This window comes from Phyllobates terribilis, unplaced genomic scaffold (genome assembly GCF_046119375.1).
Source record: "Phyllobates terribilis strain yellow unplaced genomic scaffold, ASM4611937v1 Scaffold_27__1_contigs__length_16484149, whole genome shotgun sequence".
Classification (NCBI taxonomy): domain Eukaryota; kingdom Metazoa; phylum Chordata; class Amphibia; order Anura; family Dendrobatidae; genus Phyllobates; species Phyllobates terribilis.
In genome coordinates, this window is record NW_027362787.1 from 13,084,606 (window position 1) to 13,105,369 (window position 20,764).

At 48.2% G+C, this 20,764-nt stretch overlaps 11 non-coding genes and 2 pseudogenes across 11 annotated transcripts; all 13 read left to right on the forward strand.

Moving 5' to 3' along the window:
- Positions 1–559: 559 nt before the first annotated feature.
- Positions 560–750, forward strand: LOC141176898 (U2 spliceosomal RNA). Its single transcript, XR_012253543.1, has one exon. It is a non-coding gene; the product is annotated as a U2 spliceosomal RNA (small nuclear RNA).
- Positions 751–1,865: 1,115 nt separating this feature from the next.
- Positions 1,866–2,056, forward strand: LOC141176899 (U2 spliceosomal RNA). Its single transcript, XR_012253544.1, has one exon. It is a non-coding gene; the product is annotated as a U2 spliceosomal RNA (small nuclear RNA).
- A 1,118-nt stretch (positions 2,057–3,174) lies between these two features.
- Positions 3,175–3,365, forward strand: LOC141177514 (U2 spliceosomal RNA). The gene has a single exon (XR_012254101.1). It is a non-coding gene; the product is annotated as a U2 spliceosomal RNA (small nuclear RNA).
- A 1,115-nt stretch (positions 3,366–4,480) lies between these two features.
- On the forward strand, positions 4,481–4,596 carry LOC141178084 (U2 spliceosomal RNA; annotated as a pseudogene).
- A 524-nt stretch (positions 4,597–5,120) lies between these two features.
- On the forward strand, positions 5,121–5,303 carry LOC141177674 (U2 spliceosomal RNA). Its single transcript, XR_012254247.1, has one exon. It is a non-coding gene; the product is annotated as a U2 spliceosomal RNA (small nuclear RNA).
- Positions 5,304–6,418: 1,115 nt separating this feature from the next.
- LOC141176900 (U2 spliceosomal RNA) lies at positions 6,419–6,609 on the forward strand. The gene has a single exon (XR_012253545.1). It is a non-coding gene; the product is annotated as a U2 spliceosomal RNA (small nuclear RNA).
- A 1,118-nt stretch (positions 6,610–7,727) lies between these two features.
- Positions 7,728–7,918, forward strand: LOC141176901 (U2 spliceosomal RNA). Its single transcript, XR_012253546.1, has one exon. It is a non-coding gene; the product is annotated as a U2 spliceosomal RNA (small nuclear RNA).
- A 1,115-nt stretch (positions 7,919–9,033) lies between these two features.
- Positions 9,034–9,224, forward strand: LOC141177330 (U2 spliceosomal RNA). The gene has a single exon (XR_012253934.1). It is a non-coding gene; the product is annotated as a U2 spliceosomal RNA (small nuclear RNA).
- Positions 9,225–10,336: 1,112 nt separating this feature from the next.
- On the forward strand, positions 10,337–10,414 carry LOC141178052 (U2 spliceosomal RNA; annotated as a pseudogene).
- A 5,564-nt stretch (positions 10,415–15,978) lies between these two features.
- On the forward strand, positions 15,979–16,171 carry LOC141177699 (U2 spliceosomal RNA). Its single transcript, XR_012254270.1, has one exon. It is a non-coding gene; the product is annotated as a U2 spliceosomal RNA (small nuclear RNA).
- Positions 16,172–17,286: 1,115 nt separating this feature from the next.
- LOC141177331 (U2 spliceosomal RNA) lies at positions 17,287–17,477 on the forward strand. The gene has a single exon (XR_012253935.1). It is a non-coding gene; the product is annotated as a U2 spliceosomal RNA (small nuclear RNA).
- Positions 17,478–18,592: 1,115 nt separating this feature from the next.
- Positions 18,593–18,783, forward strand: LOC141177416 (U2 spliceosomal RNA). Its single transcript, XR_012254012.1, has one exon. It is a non-coding gene; the product is annotated as a U2 spliceosomal RNA (small nuclear RNA).
- Positions 18,784–19,898: 1,115 nt separating this feature from the next.
- Positions 19,899–20,089, forward strand: LOC141176902 (U2 spliceosomal RNA). Its single transcript, XR_012253547.1, has one exon. It is a non-coding gene; the product is annotated as a U2 spliceosomal RNA (small nuclear RNA).
- The last annotated feature ends 675 nt before the right edge of the window (positions 20,090–20,764 follow it).

Genomic DNA, 20,764 nt, shown 5'->3' on the forward strand with positions numbered 1-20,764 from the left:
AACCCAAAAAGTTTGGTTGATTAGTCTGTGGCATTCTGTTAAACTGTTGCTTATGGCGGTCTCTGTGAGCTTCTCAGCGACATTCAGCCAGCCAGGTATCCTGCCTGCAGTAGATGGAATGTGGCAATGGAACACTGGCTGCGCGTGTCATAATAGGCTCTGAGCCTTTATATACCTGTGCACAGCAGCAGCCACCTTCAGTCTGCTGCTGGACAGCCAGCAGCAGCAGCAGCAGGAGAGGTATGTAATCAGGAGCCCTCCTGCTAAGGGTAGACAGCTGCTCGTTCCACCCCACCCCCCGCCTTAATTGGTTCTCCTCCCTTCCAACGGTGTTGAGGCGGGTGGGAACAGCAGGGGGTGAAGGTGCTGTGTTTAAAGAGGTGGAGTTATGCAGATCTAAAACGCGTGGATTGCAGCAGCAGCAAGCCGAAAAGTGCAGGCATGTAAGGGATCGAGAGGTTGACAACATGTCTTCTTAACGGGAGTCCAGGAGCTCATCTCCACAAATGGACTTTTCAGGATCCTTGGGTGGCTCCGTAGTTTGAAACCAATTCTGGTTATCGCTTCTCGGCCTTTTGGCTAAGATCAAGTGTAGTATCTGTTCTTATCAGTTTAATATCTGATACGTCCCCTATCTGGGGACCATATATTAAATGGATTTTTAGAACAGGGAGATGGAAAAAGAGCTTGCTCTGTCCACTCCACGCATTGACCTGGTATTGCAGTATCTCCAGGACCGGTGCACCCCTTCTTTAATGCAGTTTCTAAAATCAGAAAGAATTGAATTCAATGTTTTTTGTTCATTTTGCTTGTTTGTCGGATTTTGGGATGGACTCTTTGGCTTTGCTTTTCTTCTCCTCATTGGATTTTTCATGTTCAAAGTTGCAGAAGCCAGATTACAAGCTCATTTTGGTTCAACTTCAGCAACTGTGCATTGCATTGCCATGTAATGTGATGCAATGCTATCTTTCTAGCTCTCCCTTTTTACTTCCTTTTGGATAAACAGACATATTAGGCAAGCATTTTGGAGCTTTCACCTAAATAACTACAGGTGGTGAGATAAGCTGCACAATATAATTGACCTTTCAGTATATTGTTGCACACACACCATCTATTTAGCAAATGCCCTTGTTATCAACAGCAGCCTTTTAAACTCACCTGAGCTAACAGGTATGTGCGCTGGTTACTCTGCTGCGCTTAAAATTTCTTTTTTGGTTTGCTACAATGCCTTTTCTGAAACGTTGTCTCCTTCTGCTGGAACACTGACTTCTTTCATTTAATGCCTGCAGACTATAAAAGAGAACCCAACCCAAAAAGTTTGGTTGATTAGTCTGTGGCATTCTGTTAAACTGTTGCTTATGGCGGTCTCTGTGAGCTTCTCAGCGACATTCAGCCAGCCAGGTATCCTGCCTGCAGTAGATGGAATGTGGCAATGGAACGCTGGCTGCGCGTGTCATAATAGGCTCTGAGCCTTTATATACCTGTGCACAGCAGCAGCCACCTTCAGTCTGCTGCTGGACAGCCAGCAGCAGCAGCAGCAGGAGAGGTATGTAATCAGGAGCCCTCCTGCTAAGGGTAGACAGCTGCTCGTTCCACCCCACCCCCCGCCTTAATTGGTTCTCCTCCCTTCCAACGGTGTTGAGGCGGGTGGGAACAGCAGGGGGTGAAGGTGCTGTGTTTAAAGAGGTGGAGTTATGCAGATCTAAAACGCGTGGATTGCAGCAGCAGCAAGCCGAAAAGTGCAGGCATGTAAGGGATCTAGAGGTTGACAACATGTCTTCTTAACGGGAGTCCAGGAGCTCATCTCCACAAATGGACTTTTCAGGATCCTTGGGTGGCTCCGTAGTTTGAAACCAATTCTGGTTATCGCTTCTCGGCCTTTTGGCTAAGATCAAGTGTAGTATCTGTTCTTATCAGTTTAATATCTGATACGTCCCCTATCTGGGGACCATATATTAAATGGATTTTTAGAACAGGGAGATGGAAAAAGAGCTTGCTCTGTCCACTCCACGCATTGACCTGGTATTGCAGTATCTCCAGGACCGGTGCACCCCTTCTTTAATGCAGTTTCTAAAATCAGAAAGAATTGAATTCAATGTTTTTTGTTCATTTTGCTTGTTTGTCGGATTTTGGGATGGACTCTTTGGCTTTGCTTTTCTTCTCCTCATTGGATTTTTCATGTTCAAAGTTGCAGAAGCCAGATTACAAGCTCATTTTGGTTCAACTTCAGCAACTGTGCATTGCATTGCCATGTAATGTGATGCAATGCTATCTTTCTAGCTCTCCCTTTTTACTTCCTTTTGGATAAACAGACATATTAGGCAAGCATTTTGGAGCTTTCACCTAAATAACTACAGGTGGTGAGATAAGCTGCACAATATAATTGACCTTTCAGTATATTGTTGCACACACACCATCTATTTAGCAAATGCCCTTGTTATCAACAGCAGCCTTTTAAACTCACCTGAGCTAACAGGTATGTGCGCTGGTTACTCTGCTGCGCTTAAAATTTCTTTTTTGGTTTGCTACAATGCCTTTTCTGAAACGTTGTCTCCTTCTGCTGGAACACTGACTTCTTTCATTTAATGCCTGCAGACTATAAAAGAGAACCCAACCCAAAAAGTTTGGTTGATTAGTCTGTGGCATTCTGTTAAACTGTTGCTTATGGCGGTCTCTGTGAGCTTCTCAGCGACATTCAGCCAGCCAGGTATCCTGCCTGCAGTAGATGGAATGTGGCAATGGAACGCTGGCTGCGCGTGTCATAATAGGCTCTGAGCCTTTATATACCTGTGCACAGCAGCAGCCACCTTCAGTCTGCTGCTGGACAGCCAGCAGCAGCAGCAGCAGCAGGAGAGGTATGTAATCAGGAGCCCTCCTGCTAAGGGTAGACAGCTGCTCGTTCCACCCCACCCCCCGCCTTAATTGGTTCTCCTCCCTTCCAACGGTGTTGAGGCGGGTGGGAACAGCAGGGGGTGAAGGTGCTGTGTTTAAAGAGGTGGAGTTATGCAGATCTAAAACGCGTGGATTGCAGCAGCAGCAAGCCGAAAAGTGCAGGCATGTAAGGGATCTAGAGGTTGACAACATGTCTTCTTAACGGGAGTCCAGGAGCTCATCTCCACAAATGGACTTTTCAGGATCCTTGGGTGGCTCCGTAGTTTGAAACCAATTCTGGTTATCGCTTCTCGGCCTTTTGGCTAAGATCAAGTGTAGTATCTGTTCTTATCAGTTTAATATCTGATACGTCCCCTATCTGGGGACCATATATTAAATGGATTTTTAGAACAGGGAGATGGAAAAATAGCTTGCTCTGTCCACTCCACGCATTGACCTGGTATTGCAGTATCTCCAGGACCGGTGCACCCCTTCTTTAATGCAGTTTCTAAAATCAGAAAGAATTGAATTCAATGTTTTTTGTTCATTTTGCTTGTTTGTCGGATTTTGGGATGGACTCTTTGGCTTTGCTTTTCTTCTCCTCATTGGATTTTTCATGTTCAAAGTTGCAGAAGCCAGATTACAAGCTCATTTTGGTTCAACTTCAGCAACTGTGCATTGCATTGCCATGTAATGTGATGCAATGCTATCTTTCTAGCTCTCCCTTTTTACTTCCTTTTGGATAAACAGACATATTAGGCAAGCATTTTGGAGCTTTCACCTAAATAACTACAGGTGGTGAGATAAGCTGCACAATATAATTGACCTTTCAGTATATTGTTGCACACACACCATCTATTTAGCAAATGCCCTTGTTATCAACAGCAGCCTTTTAAACTCACCTGAGCTAACAGGTATGTGCGCTGGTTACTCTGCTGCGCTTAAAATTTCTTTTTTGGTTTGCTACAATGCCTTTTCTGAAACGTTGTCTCCTTCTGCTGGAACACTGACTTCTTTCATTTAATGCCTGCAGACTATAAAAGAGAACCCAACCCAAAAAGTTTGGTTGATTAGTCTGTGGCATTCTGTTAAACTGTTGCTTATGGCGGTCTCTGTGAGCTTCTCAGCGACATTCAGCCAGCCAGGTATCCTGCCTGCAGTAGATGGAATGTGGCAATGGAACGCTGGCTGCGCGTGTCATAATAGGCTCTGAGCCTTTATATACCTGTGCACAGCAGCAGCCACCTTCAGTCTGCTGCTGGACAGCCAGCAGCAGCAGCAGCAGGAGAGGTATGTAATCAGGAGCCCTCCTGCTAAGGGTAGACAGCTGCTCGTTCCACCCCACCCCCCGCCTTAATTGGTTCTCCTCCCTTCCAACGGTGTTGAGGCGGGTGGGAACAGCAGGGGGTGAAGGTGCTGTGTTTAAAGAGGTGGAGTTATGCAGATCTAAAACGCGTGGATTGCAGCAGCAGCAAGCCGAAAAGTGCAGGCATGTAAGGGATCTAGAGGTTGACAACATGTCTTCTTAACGGGAGTCCAGGAGCTCATCTCCACAAATGGACTTTTCAGGATCCTTGGGTGGCTCCGTAGTTTGAAACCAATTCTGGTTATCGCTTCTCGGCCTTTTGGCTAAGATCAAGTGTAGTATCTTTTGAAAAGGCAGTTTTGTCCTTGGGCTGCCCTAGTAAATTGATGCATATTACACACTGGTTTGGTGCACTTGTTAGTATGCCAGGTGGCTCATAGAGTTATCTGATGGAAAACATGGCCCTCCAGGATCGAAGTCACTAGTCTGGGTAAGTGTGAGGGCTTTGGAGCAATGTGCCCCAGGAGTAGGCGCCCTGGTGGGAGTCCAAGCTTACTGGGACTGGGAACCCCAGAAAGACTTGGCTTCGTAGCACGCCGCACCTTTGCCAATCATACTTTCTGAGCAACCCCCCCTATTCCTGGCCTCCGGGCTAGGAAGGGGAATTTTTATAAACCCGGTCGGAGGTCCGGTCAGCTTTGGGCTGAGAAACCAACACAGGCTCCAGCTCCACTAGGGTGGCAGCCTAGATGGAAGCTGGGAGCACGAAAACGGCTCTTCTCCGGCTTCGGCTAGGGAGAGCATCGGAGATCCCTGACCCTCGCTGTGGCCTTCTGGCTCGGAGGGATGGGGATGGTTTATTGGGGACCCTCTCCTCCGGGAAGGGTCCACATGAATCCTCGCCTCGTGCGCTGTTTTGGTGTGGCTTCGGTCACATTTTTCAGTGCCTTGGATGCAGCTTCAATCAAAAAAATCTGTTCTTATCAGTTTAATATCTGATACGTCCCCTATCTGGGGACCATATATTAAATGGATTTTTAGAACAGGGAGATGGAAAAAGAGCTTGCTCTGTCCACTCCACGCATTGACCTGGTATTGCAGTATCTCCAGGACCGGTGCACCCCTTCTTTAATGCAGTTTCTAAAATCAGAAAGAATTGAATTCAATGTTTTTTGTTCATTTTGCTTGTTTGTCGGATTTTGGGATGGACTCTTTGGCTTTGCTTTTCTTCTCCTCATTGGATTTTTCATGTTCAAAGTTGCAGAAGCCAGATTACAAGCTCATTTTGGTTCAACTTCAGCAACTGTGCATTGCATTGCCATGTAATGTGATGCAATGCTATCTTTCTAGCTCTCCCTTTTTACTTCCTTTTGGATAAACAGACATATTAGGCAAGCATTTTGGAGCTTTCACCTAAATAACTACAGGTGGTGAGATAAGCTGCACAATATAATTGACCTTTCAGTATATTGTTGCACACACACCATCTATTTAGCAAATGCCCTTGTTATCAACAGCAGCCTTTTAAACTCACCTGAGCTAACAGGTATGTGCGCTGGTTACTCTGCTGCGCTTAAAATTTCTTTTTTGGTTTGCTACAATGCCTTTTCTGAAACGTTGTCTCCTTCTGCTGGAACACTGACTTCTTTCATTTAATGCCTGCAGACTATAAAAGAGAACCCAACCCAAAAAGTTTGGTTGATTAGTCTGTGGCATTCTGTTAAACTGTTGCTTATGGCGGTCTCTGTGAGCTTCTCAGCGACATTCAGCCAGCCAGGTATCCTGCCTGCAGTAGATGGAATGTGGCAATGGAACGCTGGCTGCGCGTGTCATAATAGGCTCTGAGCCTTTATATACCTGTGCACAGCAGCAGCCACCTTCAGTCTGCTGCTGGACAGCCAGCAGCAGCAGCAGCAGGAGAGGTATGTAATCAGGAGCCCTCCTGCTAAGGGTAGACAGCTGCTCGTTCCACCCCACCCCCCGCCTTAATTGGTTCTCCTCCCTTCCAACGGTGTTGAGGCGGGTGGGAACAGCAGGGGGTGAAGGTGCTGTGTTTAAAGAGGTGGAGTTATGCAGATCTAAAACGCGTGGATTGCAGCAGCAGCAAGCCGAAAAGTGCAGGCATGTAAGGGATCTAGAGGTTGACAACATGTCTTCTTAACGGGAGTCCAGGAGCTCATCTCCACAAATGGACTTTTCAGGATCCTTGGGTGGCTCCGTAGTTTGAAACCAATTCTGGTTATCGCTTCTCGGCCTTTTGGCTAAGATCAAGTGTAGTATCTGTTCTTATCAGTTTAATATCTGATACGTCCCCTATCTGGGGACCATATATTAAATGGATTTTTAGAACAGGGAGATGGAAAAAGAGCTTGCTCTGTCCACTCCACGCATTGACCTGGTATTGCAGTATCTCCAGGACCGGTGCACCCCTTCTTTAATGCAGTTTCTAAAATCAGAAAGAATTGAATTCAATGTTTTTTGTTCATTTTGCTTGTTTGTCGGATTTTGGGATGGACTCTTTGGCTTTGCTTTTCTTCTCCTCATTGGATTTTTCATGTTCAAAGTTGCAGAAGCCAGATTACAAGCTCATTTTGGTTCAACTTCAGCAACTGTGCATTGCATTGCCATGTAATGTGATGCAATGCTATCTTTCTAGCTCTCCCTTTTTACTTCCTTTTGGATAAACAGACATATTAGGCAAGCATTTTGGAGCTTTCACCTAAATAACTACAGGTGGTGAGATAAGCTGCACAATATAATTGACCTTTCAGTATATTGTTGCACACACACCATCTATTTAGCAAATGCCCTTGTTATCAACAGCAGCCTTTTAAACTCACCTGAGCTAACAGGTATGTGCGCTGGTTACTCTGCTGCGCTTAAAATTTCTTTTTTGGTTTGCTACAATGCCTTTTCTGAAACGTTGTCTCCTTCTGCTGGAACACTGACTTCTTTCATTTAATGCCTGCAGACTATAAAAGAGAACCCAACCCAAAAAGTTTGGTTGATTAGTCTGTGGCATTCTGTTAAACTGTTGCTTATGGCGGTCTCTGTGAGCTTCTCAGCGACATTCAGCCAGCCAGGTATCCTGCCTGCAGTAGATGGAATGTGGCAATGGAACGCTGGCTGCGCGTGTCATAATAGGCTCTGAGCCTTTATATACCTGTGCACAGCAGCAGCCACCTTCAGTCTGCTGCTGGACAGCCAGCAGCAGCAGCAGCAGCAGGAGAGGTATGTAATCAGGAGCCCTCCTGCTAAGGGTAGACAGCTGCTCGTTCCACCCCACCCCCCGCCTTAATTGGTTCTCCTCCCTTCCAACGGTGTTGAGGCGGGTGGGAACAGCAGGGGGTGAAGGTGCTGTGTTTAAAGAGGTGGAGTTATGCAGATCTAAAACGCGTGGATTGCAGCAGCAGCAAGCCGAAAAGTGCAGGCATGTAAGGGATCTAGAGGTTGACAACATGTCTTCTTAACGGGAGTCCAGGAGCTCATCTCCACAAATGGACTTTTCAGGATCCTTGGGTGGCTCCGTAGTTTGAAACCAATTCTGGTTATCGCTTCTCGGCCTTTTGGCTAAGATCAAGTGTAGTATCTGTTCTTATCAGTTTAATATCTGATACGTCCCCTATCTGGGGACCATATATTAAATGGATTTTTAGAACAGGGAGATGGAAAAAGAGCTTGCTCTGTCCACTCCACGCATTGACCTGGTATTGCAGTATCTCCAGGACCGGTGCACCCCTTCTTTAATGCAGTTTCTAAAATCAGAAAGAATTGAATTCAATGTTTTTTGTTCATTTTGCTTGTTTGTCGGATTTTGGGATGGACTCTTTGGCTTTGCTTTTCTTCTCCTCATTGGATTTTTCATGTTCAAAGTTGCAGAAGCCAGATTACAAGCTCATTTTGGTTCAACTTCAGCAACTGTGCATTGCATTGCCATGTAATGTGATGCAATGCTATCTTTCTAGCTCTCCCTTTTTACTTCCTTTTGGATAAACAGACATATTAGGCAAGCATTTTGGAGCTTTCACCTAAATAACTACAGGTGGTGAGATAAGCTGCACAATATAATTGACCTTTCAGTATATTGTTGCACACACACCATCTATTTAGCAAATGCCCTTGTTATCAACAGCAGCCTTTTAAACTCACCTGAGCTAACAGGTATGTGCGCTGGTTACTCTGCTGCGCTTAAAATTTCTTTTTTGGTTTGCTACAATGCCTTTTCTGAAACGTTGTCTCCTTCTGCTGGAACACTGACTTCTTTCATTTAATGCCTGCAGACTATAAAAGAGAACCCAACCCAAAAAGTTTGGTTGATTAGTCTGTGGCATTCTGTTAAACTGTTGCTTATGGCGGTCTCTGTGAGCTTCTCAGCGACATTCAGCCAGCCAGGTATCCTGCCTGCAGTAGATGGAATGTGGCAATGGAACGCTGGCTGCGCGTGTCATAATAGGCTCTGAGCCTTTATATACCTGTGCACAGCAGCAGCCACCTTCAGTCTGCTGCTGGACAGCCAGCAGCAGCAGCAGCAGGAGAGGTATGTAATCAGGAGCCCTCCTGCTAAGGGTAGACAGCTGCTCGTTCCACCCCACCCCCCGCCTTAATTGGTTCTCCTCCCTTCCAACGGTGTTGAGGCGGGTGGGAACAGCAGGGGGTGAAGGTGCTGTGTTTAAAGAGGTGGAGTTATGCAGATCTAAAACGCGTGGATTGCAGCAGCAGCAAGCCGAAAAGTGCAGGCATGTAAGGGATCTAGAGGTTGACAACATGTCTTCTTAACGGGAGTCCAGGAGCTCATCTCCACAAATGGACTTTTCAGGATCCTTGGGTGGCTCCGTAGTTTGAAACCAATTCTGGTTATCGCTTCTCGGCCTTTTGGCTAAGATCAAGTGTAGTATCTGTTCTTATCAGTTTAATATCTGATACGTCCCCTATCTGGGGACCATATATTAAATGGATTTTTAGAACAGGGAGATGGAAAAAGAGCTTGCTCTGTCCACTCCACGCATTGACCTGGTATTGCAATATCTCCAGGACCGGTGCACCCCTTCTTTAATGCAGTTTCTAAAATCAGAAAGAATTGAATTCAATGTTTTTTGTTCATTTTGCTTGTTTGTCGGATTTTGGGATGGACTCTTTGGCTTTGCTTTTCTTCTCCTCATTGGATTTTTCATGTTCAAAGTTGCAGAAGCCAGATTACAAGCTCATTTTGGTTCAACTTCAGCAACTGTGCATTGCATTGCCATGTAATGTGATGCAATGCTATCTTTCTAGCTCTCCCTTTTTACTTCCTTTTGGATAAACAGACATATTAGGCAAGCATTTTGGAGCTTTCACCTAAATAACTACAGGTGGTGAGATAAGCTGCACAATATAATTGACCTTTCAGTATATTGTTGCACACACACCATCTATTTAGCAAATGCCCTTGTTATCAACAGCAGCCTTTTAAACTCACCTGAGCTAACAGGTATGTGCGCTGGTTACTCTGCTGCGCTTAAAATTTCTTTTTTGGTTTGCTACAATGCCTTTTCTGAAACGTTGTCTCCTTCTGCTGGAACACTGACTTCTTTCATTTAATGCCTGCAGACTATAAAAGAGAACCCAACCCAAAAAGTTTGGTTGATTAGTCTGTGGCATTCTGTTAAACTGTTGCTTATGGCGGTCTCTGTGAGCTTCTCAGCGACATTCAGCCAGCCAGGTATCCTGCCTGCAGTAGATGGAATGTGGCAATGGAACGCTGGCTGCGCGTGTCATAATAGGCTCTGAGCCTTTATATACCTGTGCACAGCAGCAGCCACCTTCAGTCTGCTGCTGGACAGCCAGCAGCAGCAGCAGGAGAGGTATGTAATCAGGAGCCCTCCTGCTAAGGGTAGACAGCTGCTCGTTCCACCCCACCCCCCGCCTTAATTGGTTCTCCTCCCTTCCAACGGTGTTGAGGCGGGTGGGAACAGCAGGGGGTGAAGGTGCTGTGTTTAAAGAGGTGGAGTTATGCAGATCTAAAACGCGTGGATTGCAGCAGCAGCAAGCCGAAAAGTGCAGGCATGTAAGGGATCTAGAGGTTGACAACATGTCTTCTTAACGGGAGTCCAGGAGCTCATCTCCACAAATGGACTTTTCAGGATCCTTGGGTGGCTCCGTAGTTTGAAACCAATTCTGGTTATCGCTTCTCGGCCTTTTGGCTAAGATCAAGTGTAGTATCTGTTCTTAAAAGAACACAAGAGCTACGATCTACACTTGACGAGAGCAATCGAACTCGGAAGGAGAAGAGCTTCGGAGCCCAGCTGACATCGGAGAAGGAAGGCGGATATCGGTGGGAGGAAGAAGCTCTAAAGAATCCAGAAGAAGACGAAGACTCGGAGAAGAATCGGGCTGTCCTGTGGAATCTTCGAGGAAGAAAATCATCGAGACAAAGACCTTTCGGGGAATTTGTCCAGAACACGACGGGAGAAGAATCTGCATAGCTCCACCCATTCCGGGAAAAGTTCCAGATCCAGCTCCAAGAAGTAACTGCAGGAGGAAAGCCATGGCAAGCGCTGCGAGGAAGGCCGAAAAGAAGAGCCTGGAGCAGGGGACAGCCAGGAGGGCCCAGCCAGGAGCCGATTCTGACCCCAAGGACTCTGCCTCCACGACTGGCCAGCAGAAGGGACCCCAGAAGCCCCGCCACGAAGCTCCAGCCCTGGAGCCATGGATGCGGCAGACGGTGGCCCTGAAGCTGAAGGAAGTGGATGGGAGGGTGCCGGACATGTCCTCGGACGTGTTCTGCCAGAAGATGCTGCTGGATCGAGGCTTCTCCAGGTCGGACACCCTCAGCATCCAGACCTTCTTGACGGGGATCTTCTTCGTCACCTTCGCCACTGTGAACACCTGCAGGAGGTTCTGGGAAATGGTAAGCGCAAAAGGACCAGATAATTCTTTCTCTGCCTTTACAGGTAGCTGCCCTATCCAGAGGGACGAAAGGAGGATCACGGTCTCCATGCGCAACCCACACACCCCAGGCCAAGACATCTGTACCTTCCTGAGACGCTTCTGTTTGGTTGTGAAGGAACCTTCTCACATCCTGAATGGACTCGGCTTCTGGACAGGTAAGTGGTCGGTGACCGTTAGACTTCACAGGGACCTGGCGTACTCAGACGGACTTCGGCACCTGCCCCCGACATTCTCCCTGGGCAACTCCTACGGCCTCATCTATTACCCGGACATGCCGCGGAACTGCAGGAGATGCGGCAAGAACGGCCACGAGATGAAGGACTGCAAGGAGGATGCCTGCAGGATTTGTCGAGTGACGGGACACAGCTCGAAGGACTGCCCGAAGAAGACGTCCTGCAACCTGTGTGGGCTGGCGGCTCATCTGTACAAGGATTGCCCCAAGCGTGAGAGATCCTGGGCATCGGTGGTTGCGACGACCCCAGCTACGGAGGACAAGGCCCCGATGACCAGGCCTGTGAAGGTCAAGGACGCGACGACCAAGGCCCCAGCGGCCAAGGCCGAGACGACCAAGGCCAAAGCGGTCAAGGAGTCGGTGGCCAAAGCCCCAGCGACGGTCCCAGCAGCTCCGAAGCAGAAGAAAAAGTCAAAGGAGGGTAAGAGTTCTGTCACCCCTCTCTCGATCCCTCCCCCTGCCACCCCCGTCCAATCCCCCCCCACCCCGGCCACCCCTGCTGAGGATTCCACTTCCTCTTCCTCCTTCCCCTACTCCTCAGCAGGTGTCCTTTCCCCTGCCCCGGCAGCCACTCTCCCTCCCCAGACCATGGTAGCGGTGGAATTAACCTTTCCTCCACCCGCCGCTATCTATTCCGAGGAGGATTTTCCCCTTCTTGTCTCCCCAGTTCCAACCCGGGGAAAGAGGAAGGTGGAGGACAGCCCTGCTACTGAATCCTCCAAAAAGAAGATTCTGGATTTCGTAGGCGAAAAGGAGGATACCCTCCCTGAGCCAGAAGAGATGGAGCACATGGTTGAGACCCTGGTGGCCGAGCCAGAAGAGGAGGAACTGGTGGTCGCCGAGATCGAGGCCGCGCTGCTTGACCAGATGGAGGAAGAGGGCCTGCTGGTGATCCCGTCACCAGCAGTCAACACCGACGAGGGACCACCCGACCGGAGTGGTAACTAAGGTGTATTGCCTGCGCTAACTTTTTCTTTTTTCCCTACATGATGGCTAATATTAACTTATTTTCCATTAATGTCAGGAGCATCAAGGACAAGTTCAGACGTCAGACTATTTATACCTTCCTTACTTCCCAGTTGTGTGATGTTTATATGTTGCAGGAATGTTCCCTTCCCTCCTCTAGGTCCTTCAAACATCTGGCCAGGGAGTGGTCCCACGGTCCATCCTACTGGTCCGGTGGGGGTGACTGCAAGTCTGCGGGGGTCGCAATTCTGATCAGGGGGGGCGCATTCACGCTTGAGTCCGTCCAGGAGCTCATCTGCGGCAGGGCTCTTGTTGTAGATGGCAACTGGGCGGGAGAACCTGTCAGGTTCATCAACGTGTATGCGTCCCCACTGAAGAATGAGCGTTTGGAGCTTTTCCAGACCCTGCGGCTTCAGCTTGCCACCACCAGGACCTTAGTGATGGCCGGGGATTTCAACTGCCCCATCGAGGAGGATGGTCGTAGTTCTGGCACATCTGCCAAGTTGGACATCACGTCCAAGCTGCTCATCGAGATGGTAACCGTGGCCTCTCTTCAGGACGTGGTGGGCTCCATGGGGAGAGGCTCCACGAACTATTCGTGGAGCCGACCCGATGGCTCACTCCGCTCCAGGATTGACTTTGTGTTCACCTCTCGGGCAGTCAGGCAGAGTAGGCACTCGATGGTCTCCTGCTTCTTCTCCGACCACAGAGCCATTCACTTACAAGGTGTCCTCGGCGACGGTTTTCCGTCCGGCCCCGGCTCCTGGAAGCTGAATTGTGCTCTGCTGGCTCAGGATGAAGTCGTGGAGGAGCTGAGAGCAGCCTACGCAATGTGGCAGTCCTACAAGGGTAGCTTCCAAACAGTCTCTGATTGGTGGGAATATGTTAAACTTGAGTTTCGCTGTTTCTTTCAGGCCAAGGGTCGACAACAGGCGTGTGAGAAGAGGAGGGACTTCAGAGGGCTGCAGCGCGAGCTGCGGTCGCTGCAGGACCTTCTTCACTGCAGCTGGGACGTGAGGGAGGAGCTGGAGGAGACCAAGAAGAGCCTGAAAAGGCACTTTGAGGAGGAGTCCAAGCGAATCGTCTTCCGTTCCAAAGTGGAGAATCTGGAGAAGGGTGAGAAATGTAACTCATTCTTTTTCAGGAAACTTCATGCCGGTCACACGCCCCTGAACGAGCTGCGAGACGAGAGCGGAAACATGCGACGTGGGAAGGAGGACGTGATGAGGGTCGTGAGCGACTTCTACAGCGAACTCTACTCCCACAAGACTACCGACCCCGACGCTGCTGATAAGTTCCTGTCAGGTATCACTAACCATCTTGATCCTGCAGGCACGGCAGCCTTGGACAAACCTCTGATGGTGGGCGAATTGCTCTCTGCCGCTAAATCCTTTAGGACCGGCAGGACCCCGGGCAGTGATGGTCTTCCAGCGGAGCTCTATGTAGCGCTGGGAGACCTCATCTGTCCGGACCTGTTGGACCTGTACGAGGAGATGGTGGTGGAGGGTAGAATGCCTCCATCTTTGAGGGAAGGAATGGTCACGATCCTGTACAAGCGGAAGGGAGAGAGGTGCGACCTGAGGAATTGGCGTCCCATCACTCTGCTCAACGTGGACTACAAGATCCTGGCCAAGACGATGGCGACACGACTTAAGACGGTCATCGGACGGATCATCCACCCGGACCAGACCTGCGGCATCCCTGGACGTCGCATCGCAGACAGCCTCGCTCTCGTGCGGGACACGGTCGAGTACATCAAGGTCCGCCGCGCACACGCGGCCCTGGTCTCCTTGGATCAGGAGAAGGCCTTCGACCGGGTTTCCCACGAGTTCATGGGCCGAGCTCTGCACCGGTTAGGTTTGGGTAACATGTTTTGTTCGTATGTCCGTCTGATGTATTTTGATATCCACAGCTCGGTGTTGGTGAACGGCTGGAAGACTGACCCCTTCCCTGTCCTCTCTGGGGTCAGACAAGGCTGCCCTCTATCACCTCTTCTTTTTGTTTGTGTTATAGAACTCTTCGCAGAGGCTATCCGGCAGAATGGAGAGATCAGAGGGATCACCGCACCGGGTCCGGGACGACACGAGGTCAAGTGCTCGCTCTACATGGACGACGTCACCGTCTTCTGCGCTGATCGTGGTTCAGTCGACGCCCTCGTCCAGACGTGTGAGAGGTTCGGTCGGGCTTCAGGGGCCAAAGTCAACTGCAGGAAGTCGGAAGCCATGCTCTTCGGGGATTGGCAGCCGGCCTCCTCTGCCCCCTTCCCCTTCAACATTCAACCGGATTTCCTCAAGGTGCTGGGAGTCTGGTTCAGGAAGGAAGGAGCGGCCCTCAAGTCCTGGCAAGAACGCTTGGCCAAGGTGAAGCAACGGATCGGACTCTGGAGCCTCAGACACCTCACTTGTGAGGGTAAGGCACTCGTCCTGCGTAATGAGGTCCTGCCCGTCTTGCAGTACACGGCGCAGGCCTGGCCCCCACATGTCACTGTGTGCAGGGCCATTACCAAGACAGTGTTTCACTTTGTCTGGGGATCCAAGATGGACAGAGTCAGGCGGGCCGTCATGTACAAGGAGCCTCGCAAGGGTGGGAAGGGCGTTCCAGATATCCCCACCCTCCTGCGATCCTCTTTTGTGTGTGATTGTGTCCGCCGGACTTTGCAAGTCAAGAATGGCTCCGCGGGCAGGTCCATGTCTCACTTCTTCCTGCTTCCTCTTTGGAGGCGACTCGGCTGGGACAAGTGGGACAGCTCCTTCCCCTACAACTGGACGACGCCATGGTTCTACGGAGACGTCGTTCGATTTGTGGGGGAGCATCAACTGGAGGGACTCAAGCCCGACTTGTGGAAGCCCAAAACTATCCACAAGCTAATCAGAGCCAAGGATGACGTGGAGAACATCACAGGACTTCACCAGGACACGCTGGAGACTGTGTGGACAAATGTGTCGTCTGACAGGCTGACCAACGGGCACAAGGACTTGTCGTGGATGGCGATTCAGGGCGGACTGCCCGTCCGGTCATTCATGCATGCCCGGAACCTGTGCAAGACCCGGTACTGCCCAAGGTGCCCCTTCGTGGAGGAAACATCTTTGCACACTTTTTGGGACTGCGGATTTGCACAGCGCCTATTGACTGCACTTGAGGACGACCTGAGGAACTCTGTCCCCAGGGCGAGCCTATCGCACCATTCTGTGCTTTATGGACTATTCCCTGGGGTTCATACCGTCGGAGCCATCCAGGAGGCTTGGCACCTTATGAACTGCTTCAAGGATGCCGTTTGGGTCGCCAGGAACCGGCTCATCTTGAGGAGGGAGAGGATGTCCATCCAGGACTGCCGCAGGCTGATCCACAGCCTGCTCAGAGACTATTCCATCATGGACGGTCCGGAGGACGAGGATGAGGACTAAACCCCTCCTCCCCCTCTCCCCTTATGTGTCTTGTCTTTCAATAAAGCTTCGGGCCTGTGATTTTCCCCTCCCCATCCCCTTTTTCCCAATCCCTATCCCTTATCACGGTTCGTCGTACTGTATTGATTGACATGCTTTTTCTTTCAGATTGAGTGTTTTGTGTAGCATAGGGGTGCGATGTGTCTAGTTAGTGCGTCGTATCCTCATGCTATGTAAATATGATGTAGAATTCTGTGTGTACTGGGCTGCGGCACTGTACACTGTCTGTTAACTTATTTTTTGTGCTAATAAAAGATATATTCAATCAAAAAATCTGTTCTTATCAGTTTAATATCTGATACGTCCCCTATCTGGGGACCATATATTAAATGGATTTTTAGAACAGGGAGATGGAAAAAGAGCTTGCTCTGTCCACTCCACGCATTGACCTGGTATTGCAGTATCTCCAGGACCGGTGCACCCCTTCTTTAATGCAGTTTCTAAAATCAGAAAGAATTGAATTCAATGTTTTTTGTTCATTTTGCTTGTTTGTCGGATTTTGGGATGGACTCTTTGGCTTTGCTTTTCTTCTCCTCATTGGATTTTTCATGTTCAAAGTTGCAGAAGCCAGATTACAAGCTCATTTTGGTTCAACTTCAGCAACTGTGCATTGCATTGCCATGTAATGTGATGCAATGCTATCTTTCTAGCTCTCCCTTTTTACTTCCTTTTGGATAAACAGACATATTAGGCAAGCATTTTGGAGCTTTCACCTAAATAACTACAGGTGGTGAGATAAGCTGCACAATATAATTGACCTTTCAGTATATTGTTGCACACACACCATCTATTTAGCAAATGCCCTTGTTATCAACAGCAGCCTTTTAAACTCACCTGAGCTAACAGGTATGTGCGCTGGTTACTCTGCTGCGCTTAAAATTTCTTTTTTGGTTTGCTACAATGCCTTTTCTGAAACGTTGTCTCCTTCTGCTGGAACACTGACTTCTTTCATTTAATGCCTGCAGACTATAAAAGAGAACCCAACCCAAAAAGTTTGGTTGATTAGTCTGTGGCATTCTGTTAAACTGTTGCTTATGGCGGTCTCTGTGAGCTTCTCAGCGACATTCAGCCAGCCAGGTATCCTGCCTGCAGTAGATGGAATGTGGCAATGGAACGCTGGCTGCGCGTGTCATAATAGGCTCTGAGCCTTTATATACCTGTGCACAGCAGCAGCCACCTTCAGTCTGCTGCTGGACAGCCAGCAGCAGCAGCAGCAGGAGAGGTATGTAATCAGGAGCCCTCCTGCTAAGGGTAGACAGCTGCTCGTTCCACCCCACCCCCCGCCTTAATTGGTTCTCCTCCCTTCCAACGGTGTTGAGGCGGGTGGGAACAGCAGGGGGTGAAGGTGCTGTGTTTAAAGAGGTGGAGTTATGCAGATCTAAAACGCGTGGATTGCAGCAGCAGCAAGCCGAAAAGTGCAGGCATGTAAGGGATCTAGAGGTTGACAACATGTCTTCTTAACGGGAGTCCAGGAGCTCATCTCCACAAATGGACTTTTCAGGATCCTTGGGTGGCTCCGTAGTTTGAAACCAATTCTGGTTATCGCTTCTCGGCCTTTTGGCTAAGATCAAGTGTAGTATCTGTTCTTATCAGTTTAATATCTGATACGTCCCCTATCTGGGGACCATATATTAAATGGATTTTTAGAACAGGGAGATGGAAAAAGAGCTTGCTCTGTCCACTCCACGCATTGACCTGGTATTGCAATATCTCCAGGACCGGTGCACCCCTTCTTTAATGCAGTTTCTAAAATCAGAAAGAATTGAATTCAATGTTTTTTGTTCATTTTGCTTGTTTGTCGGATTTTGGGATGGACTCTTTGGCTTTGCTTTTCTTCTCCTCATTGGATTTTTCATGTTCAAAGTTGCAGAAGCCAGATTACAAGCTCATTTTGGTTCAACTTCAGCAACTGTGCATTGCATTGCCATGTAATGTGATGCAATGCTATCTTTCTAGCTCTCCCTTTTTACTTCCTTTTGGATAAACAGACATATTAGGCAAGCATTTTGGAGCTTTCACCTAAATAACTACAGGTGGTGAGATAAGCTGCACAATATAATTGACCTTTCAGTATATTGTTGCACACACACCATCTATTTAGCAAATGCCCTTGTTATCAACAGCAGCCTTTTAAACTCACCTGAGCTAACAGGTATGTGCGCTGGTTACTCTGCTGCGCTTAAAATTTCTTTTTTGGTTTGCTACAATGCCTTTTCTGAAACGTTGTCTCCTTCTGCTGGAACACTGACTTCTTTCATTTAATGCCTGCAGACTATAAAAGAGAACCCAACCCAAAAAGTTTGGTTGATTAGTCTGTGGCATTCTGTTAAACTGTTGCTTATGGCGGTCTCTGTGAGCTTCTCAGCGACATTAAGCCAGCCAGGTATCCTGCCTGCAGTAGATGGAATGTGGCAATGGAACGCTGGCTGCGCGTGTCATAATAGGCTCTGAGCCTTTATATACCTGTGCACAGCAGCAGCCACCTTCAGTCTGCTGCTGGACAGCCAGCAGCAGCAGCAGCAGGAGAGGTATGTAATCAGGAGCCCTCCTGCTAAGGGTAGACAGCTGCTCGTTCCACCCCACCCCCCGCCTTAATTGGTTCTCCTCCCTTCCAACGGTGTTGAGGCGGGTGGGAACAGCAGGGGGTGAAGGTGCTGTGTTTAAAGAGGTGGAGTTATGCAGATCTAAAACGCGTGGATTGCAGCAGCAGCAAGCCGAAAAGTGCAGGCATGTAAGGGATCTAGAGGTTGACAACATGTCTTCTTAACGGGAGTCCAGGAGCTCATCTCCACAAATGGACTTTTCAGGATCCTTGGGTGGCTCCGTAGTTTGAAACCAATTCTGGTTATCGCTTCTCGGCCTTTTGGCTAAGATCAAGTGTAGTATCTGTTCTTATCAGTTTAATATCTGATACGTCCCCTATCTGGGGACTATATATTAAATGGATTTTTAGAACAGGGAGATGGAAAAAGAGCTTGCTCTGTCCACTCCACGCATTGACCTGGTATTGCAGTATCTCCAGGACCGGTGCACCCCTTCTTTAATGCAGTTTCTAAAATCAGAAAGAATTGAATTCAATGTTTTTTGTTCATTTTGCTTGTTTGTCGGATTTTGGGATGGACTCTTTGGCTTTGCTTTTCTTCTCCTCATTGGATTTTTCATGTTCAAAGTTGCAGAAGCCAGATTACAAGCTCATTTTGGTTCAACTTCAGCAACTGTGCATTGCATTGCCATGTAATGTGATGCAATGCTATCTTTCTAGCTCTCCCTTTTTACTTCCTTTTGGATAAACAGACATATTAGGCAAGCATTTTGGAGCTTTCACCTAAATAACTACAGGTGGTGAGATAAGCTGCACAATATAATTGACCTTTCAGTATATTGTTGCACACACACCATCTATTTAGCAAATGCCCTTGTTATCAACAGCAGCCTTTTAAACTCACCTGAGCTAACAGGTATGTGCGCTGGTTACTCTGCTGCGCTTAAAATTTCTTTTTTGGTTTGCTACAATGCCTTTTCTGAAACGTTGTCTCCTTCTGCTGGAACACTGACTTCTTTCATTTAATGCCTGCAGACTATAAAAGAGAACCCAACCCAAAAAGTTTGGTTGATTAGTCTGTGGCATTCTGTTAAACTGTTGCTTATGGCGGTCTCTGTGAGCTTCTCAGCGACATTCAGCCAGCCAGGTATCCTGCCTGCAGTAGATGGAATGTGGCAATGGAACGCTGGCTGCGCGTGTCATAATAGGCTCTGAGCCTTTATATACCTGTGCACAGCAGCAGCCACCTTCAGTCTGCTGCTGGACAGCCAGCAGCAGCAGCAGCAGGAGAGGTATGTAATCAGGAGCCCTCCTGCTAAGGGTAGACAGCTGCTCGTTCCACCCCACCCCCCGCCTTAATTGGTTCTCCTCCCTTCCAACGGTGTTGAGGCGGGTGGGAACAGCAGGGGGTGAAGGTGCTGTGTTTAAAGAGGTGGAGTTATGCAGATCTAAAACGCGTGGATTGCAGCAGCAGCAAGCCGAAAAGTGCAGGCATGTAAGGGATCTAGAGGTTGACAACATGTCTTCTTAACGGGAGTCCAGGAGCTCATCTCCACAAATGGACTTTTCAGGATCCTTGGGTGGCTCCGTAGTTTGAAACCAATTCTGGTTATCGCTTCTCGGCCTTTTGGCTAAGATCAAGTGTAGTATCTGTTCTTATCAGTTTAATATCTGATACGTCCCCTATCTGGGGACCATATATTAAATGGATTTTTAGAACAGGGAGATGGAAAAAGAGCTTGCTCTGTCCACTCCACGCATTGACCTGGTATTGCAGTATCTCCAGGACCGGTGCACCCCTTCTTTAATGCAGTTTCTAAAATCAGAAAGAATTGAATTCAATGTTTTTTGTTCATTTTGCTTGTTTGTCGGATTTTGGGATGGACTCTTTGGCTTTGCTTTTCTTCTCCTCATTGGATTTTTCATGTTCAAAGTTGCAGAAGCCAGATTACAAGCTCATTTTGGTTCAACTTCAGCAACTGTGCATTGCATTGCCATGTAATGTGATGCAATGCTATCTTTCTAGCTCTCCCTTTTTACTTCCTTTTGGATAAACAGACATATTAGGCAAGCATTTTGGAGCTTTCACCTAAATAACTACAGGTGGTGAGATAAGCTGCACAATATAATTGACCTTTCAGTATATTGTTGCACACACACCATCTATTTAACAAATGCCCTTGTTATCAACAGCAGCCTTTTAAACTCACCTGAGCTAACAGGTATGTGCGCTGGTTACTCTGCTGCGCTTAAAATTTCTTTTTTGGTTTGCTACAATGCCTTTTCTGAAACGTTGTCTCCTTCTGCTGGAACACTGACTTCTTTCATTTAATGCCTGCAGACTATAAAAGAGAACCCAACCCAAAAAGTTTGGTTGATTAGTCTGTGGCATTCTGTTAAACTGTTGCTTATGGCGGTCTCTGTGAGCTTCTCAGCGACATTCAGCCAGCCAGGTATCCTGCCTGCAGTAGATGGAA